Genomic DNA, 5,879 nt, shown 5'->3' with positions numbered 1-5,879 from the left:
TTGATGAAATAAATAGTTATGGGAAGACAATGAACCTGGAAAAGTGCTTGCACTAATTTTTTTTGGAGAAAATTAGTTATAGTTATATATGGAAAGCAATTATACCCAAAGCAATAGACTTAACTTTATAAAGAGAACTTCTTGAATTCTTTCATGAATTGTACATGATGCACCAATAATTGGAACCCATACATTTTATACTGATGCAAATGAAACAGGGAAAGCAGGTTACAAATCAGAAGAATTAAGTAAGGTGGAACAAAGCCCTTATAATTCTATCCAGAAAGCAGAATTATATGCTATTCTTATGGTACTAAGGGATTTTAAAGAACCTCTCAATATATTACTGATTCACAATATACAAAATGATACAGAATTGACTTCATTATTCATTCAGGTGCAAGACATAATCAGGAATAAGTTTTCTCCTATATACATAACACACGTACGATCCCATATGGGTCTGCCAGGTCCTCTAGCACAAGGTAATGCAGAAATTGATCAATTATAGATTGGAAGTGTGTTGCAGGCCTCTGAATTTCATAAAAAACCACCATGTCAATAGCAAATGTTTAAAGAAAGAGTTTTCTATCACATGGCAACAAGCTAAGGCGATTATAAAGAGCTGTCTTATTTGCTCTTTCTATAATTAAACACCGTTGTCTGTAGGGAGTAACCCTAAGGGTACTCAAAGGTATGAAATCTGGCAGATGGATGTGTTCCACTTTACAGAATTTGGTAAATTAAAATATGTACACCACAGCATAGACATGTATTCAGGTTTTCAATGGGCAACTGTCTTGAGCTCAGAAAATGCTGATTCACTAATCACACATTTATTGGAAGTTATGGCCATCATGGGTATACCTACACAAATAAAGGCAGACAACGGTCCAGCATATATATCTAAGAAAATGAAATGCTTTTTTGACTATTATAATATAAAGCACATTACAGGTATATCAAATAATACCAGTTATAGAAAGTTCAAATTGTACTATAAAGGATTTGCTGAACAAACAGAAAAGGATAGAAAATACTCCCAGAATTAGATTGCATAATGCTTTATTAACCTCAAATTTTCTTTTTTTTTTGACACATAAAGTTGTTTAATTAGGTTGTCAGCAATTTAGAAAACCAGTTTGTGAGGATACATCCCGTTCGTCAGACAGAACTGAGAGCGCAGGTAGCCCTGCAGCTGAGGAATAGCTTTGATCTTTGGCAGAATCTGTGAGTCCACCACTTTCTGATCAGCCTTGTGCTGCTCTGTAATCTCATATTTCTCCTTCTCTGTGTCAAAGATCTCGCCCTCCTGATGCCTGGGCTTACGCAGCTGCTTTTTCTTGAAGTAAGCATCAGTCAGGTGTTTGGGGATTTCAACTCTGCTGATATCAACTTTTGTAGAGGTGCCGATGACAAATTTCTGATGTGTTCTTCTCAAAGGAACTCTGTTGAGGGCAAGAGGTCCTGTCACAAGCAGTAAACCACTGCCCAGTTGCTTCAGGAAAACCACTCTCTTGCCCCTGTGGTGCCCGGTAAGGATGATGAGGACAGTCCCAGGAGTGATGCTGGCACGCAGGTGTCTCACATGCTGACTGAAGGGCTTTTTGCCATGGCTCAGCAGCTTCCGAGGCACATCTTCAGTAGGATAATACCTGGGCATTTTTCAAAGCTTAACCACCCGGGTACCACCATTCTTGTCACCACCAACTGGTTTTGTGACAGTGGCAAGGACCTTTTCCTTTATCTTCTTCTTTTCAACCTTGGTTTTTGCAGCTGTGTATTTGCTTTTGTACATGGCCTTCCTGAAATACATAGCAGATCGGGAGTACCTGCCAATTCCTCTAACAAGGACTGGATTTCGGCTGCAATGGGGCTTCCCCTTCTTGAGCTTTTTAGCCTTAGGGTCACCCTTTTTGGCTGCACCAGCGGCAGGGGCATCACCACCAGCCTTCTTGGCTGCAGGTTTCTTCTCTTTTGTATCAGGTTTCTTGCCTTTTTCACCCGCCATCTTGCAAGATGGGAAAGAGAACTAAGGTCCTCAAATTTTCTTTTATTATTGGTTTATAAATAATACCATTCAAAATTTCCACTTCCTCCCTTCCTTCCATTTCCCTCTTGCTCCTCCAATCATCTTCCCTTTCCTTCCCCTCCAGTCCTAAGGGAAGTCAGGGTACCCTGCCCTGTGGGAAGTCCAAGGCTCTCCCCCCTCCATTTTGGCTTAGGAAGGTATGCATCCAAATAAAATAGGATCCCCAAAAAGCCAATTCATGCAGTAGAGACAGATCCCTGTGCCATTGTCATTGGTGGCCCAGTCAGCCACAATTATCAGTCACATTCAAAGAGTCCAGTTTGATCACATGCCTGTTAAGTCCCAGTACAGTTTGCTTTTGTGAGCTCCCATTAGATCAGGCACACTGTTTCACTGGGTGGACAAACCCCTCGCCATCCTGACTTCCATGCTCATATTCTCCCTCCTTTTGCTCATCAACTAGATCTTGGGAGGTCAGTCCAGTGCTCTGATGTGCGTCTCTGTCTCTATCTCCAACTGTCACCACACAAAGGTTTTATGGTGATATTCAAGATAGTCATCATTCTGACTATGGGACAAGGCCAGTTCAGGTGCCCTCTTTTCTATTGCCCAAGGACCTACTGGGGACATCCCCATGGACACCTGGGAACCCCTCTAGAGCCAAGCCTCTTTGTAACAGGAAAAGTCCATCAAGATAAATTCTCAATCTTGAATATCTATGCCCCTAATATAAAAGCACCCACATATGTAAAAGAAATATTACTAGAACTCAAATCACACATCAAACTCCACACACTAATAGTAGGAGATTTCAACACTCCCCTCTCACCAACTGATAGGTCAACCAGACAGAAACTTAAGAGAGAAATAAGAGAGCTAACAGATGTAATGAATCAAATGGACTTAATAGACATCTATAGAACATTCCACCCAAACAGGAAAGAATATACCTTCTTCTCAGCATCTCCTGGAACCTTCTCAAAAATTGATTACATACTCAGAAACAAAGCAAATACCCACATATACGAAATAATTTTATTAACCACCTGAGTCTTATCAGATCACTATGGAATAAAGTTAGAATTTAACAATAATTCTACATCCAGAAAGCCTATAATCTCATGAAAACTGAACAGCTAACTACTGAACTACCCCTGGGTCATGGAAAAAATAAAGAAAGAAATTAATGTCTACCTTGAATTTTCTTAATGCGAATGAGAAAGGAACAAAAGCAGCAGAGAGACATTGGATAATGAAAAAACTTCTGAATTGAATCAAACTGCTTATTTCAGGGATGTGTTGACCTCCCAATGGAAACCAGGAGATGTAGTACATTGGTGAATGGGCTTTGCTATTGTTTATTCAGGAGACAAAAAATTATAGATACCATCAAAATTAATAAAGATTTGCTTTGGAAAGGAGAAACCTGTTGAGAAAGCAAAATGATACCTCATCTACAATGGTGACAATAATACAGGTGGTAAGTAAAGCTCATAATGGTTAGGGCACGGTTCTGCTCTTATCTTTGCTGGAAAATACACATCATCAAAAATTCAAGAGACCCTAGATGTTTGAATGCTGACAGAAGAAAAAAAATAACTATCTGCTAGGGAGCATCTAGAAAACAGAATATGGTTCATTAATCCAGGTACTGTTTACACACAACCAGTTTACAACTGGTTTTAGAGTTGGACAATAGCTTTGTACTTCTCTAAATGCAAGCTTGTTGTTAAAATGAACATTCAGAGTTTCTGTCTCATTTCAGGGGCCATCTTGTGTGGGACAGAATAAAGACTTTAGGAAAATTTTTACTTTCTTCATGCCTTTTTTTTCTACATCATATTCTTCACTAAACATAGGTATATATAAATGATGTTTAAGTTTTTCGTGATGAACATAGATTTTTTCCATAGATCCGTTTCCTGCGGTAATCTTTGAAGTTTCCAGGAAGAAGATGGGGCCCCACAGCAACAACTCCACCTACTTGAGATAACATCATGATGCAGACAGTGTTAAGATAATACTGCTTGTTTGGGGTACCAGCTGCTGAAATGGTGCTCCTTTTTATATTCTGGCCTGAACTTCAAGTGAGAACTTTGAAAAACAAAACAAAATAAAACAAAACAAAACAAAATCATATTGACTACTCAAAAATTGTTTACAACTATATTAGACAGTAATTTTGGAACTTAACCACCACTTAATTTTTGCAGGATCCCATTAAGAGAACATTGCCCCCAAGACAGCAGGAAGCAATTCTAGAAGACGGTGCCCCCTATACCCCCAAAATATGTTTGTCCATAGGGTTGGGAACATTGTTTTGGGACTGTTGATTATTACTTGTACTAGATAGTGGGTTGCGGTAAAAGTATGTTTGTAATAAAAGGAAGGTAGTAATAGCAGGTGAATACTTGTTAGCTATTTTAAATGGATAATTTATATTGGTATAGTTTTTGTATATTGATACAATTTCAAATTATATCTGTTACTTTTGTTTACATTTGTACACATATGCAAAGTTATTTTTTCAGATTGTATATATGCAGGTTTCTACCTCAGTGTAGGAAATTTTTTATATTGATACAACTTTTAGGACATATTTTCATATTACATTATATATTACTCCTACCTCTGATCAAAATACTTATAGATTGTTTACATTTTGTCCTCATTTGTTGCACATTTATTTACAGATTATTTAATATTCTGACATGTAGTTTTAATCTTTAAGTTATACAGGTATTAATTATTATAGGTCAATTGTTGTTCATATTTGTTGTACATACAATGAGATCAATTAGGTTCTTTAGATACATAGAGATTGTATTCTGTCTAGATAGGGAATCTTTAACCACTTCAAGGATCTGTAGAACATGACATTTAAATAACTTAGGGTTTTGTTGACATGAGACATGACTACTTCTGACAGAACAAATCTATGCCCAAGAAAATGTTGAGCACCAAAGACACTCCAGTTGGAGCTTGTTTTCTTCTTAGCAAAAAGTGCCAACAGGATAAGATGGTTTTGAAAAATTTCCTGCCTCTGAAAATGGTTTATCAATTATTTTAGGCTACAGCTGAGGTTGGTTGCTTCAACATTGCAAAATGAGATTTGGGTGACTGCTCAGGTAGCTAATTGACTCTGTCATATATTGCCTCCTTTGGAGCTACTTGATTGTATTTCCTGCATGCTCAAGTAATATTATCTCCCTTCTTAGGCCTTTGATAGGATTGGAGATTAGATAGTCGTAGTTACTGTCCTCTTATGATCTAGCCAAGCCATTTCCAACACAAAACATAGATTCTTTAGGATAGAATGTTTATTAAAACATTTAGCATAAGTTAATTGTTTAATATTGTTTATGCTGATTGTAATTCTAATCTTATACTTGATATCCATCCCTAGTGTATATTTTTTTTTGTATTGGGTTTGGAACTCTCTTACTTAAACAAAAGGGGGAGGTGCTGCATGAGCTCCTTTCACCCCTTCAGCCAATAGCCTTTAAGATACCAGCCCAATTGAATGTGGTTTCTTTTGCTTTAAAAAGCAGTGGTAGCCCTGCTCTTGCTCTCTGGCTTCCAGCTCCTGATTCTGGCTGCTAGACTCTGTTCCTATATGAGGGCTATTGTCTAGGACAGTGATCTGTAAGTTTTTCCACTTAAATAAATAACCCTTTTATTAATCATAATTCCAAACTGGTGTGGGTTTGTTTTGTGACTTACGTCTTTACATACCCACACAGAGGCATATGTATATGTAAGGACATGAAAAATTTTAAAAAGCTTTGCTTGGTTAAGACACATGCTTTCAGCTCTTTGCAGCATTATAGGAGTTAGCTGGAAAAAA

At 37.7% G+C, this 5,879-nt stretch overlaps 1 pseudogene; it reads right to left on the bottom strand.

Moving 5' to 3' along the window:
• Nucleotides 1-1,113: 1,113 nt before the first annotated feature.
• LOC121445475 lies at nt 1,114-2,011 on the bottom strand (annotated as a pseudogene).
• Between the last annotated feature and the right edge of the window lie 3,868 nt (nt 2,012-5,879).

Source organism: Microtus oregoni, unplaced genomic scaffold, assembly GCF_018167655.1.
Source record: "Microtus oregoni isolate MIOR12 unplaced genomic scaffold, Mior012 000196F_ref0000065, whole genome shotgun sequence".
NCBI lineage: Eukaryota > Metazoa > Chordata > Mammalia > Rodentia > Cricetidae > Microtus > Microtus oregoni.
Note: the sequence above shows the minus strand (reverse complement) of the source record. Positions and strands in the feature narration are given on the sequence as shown.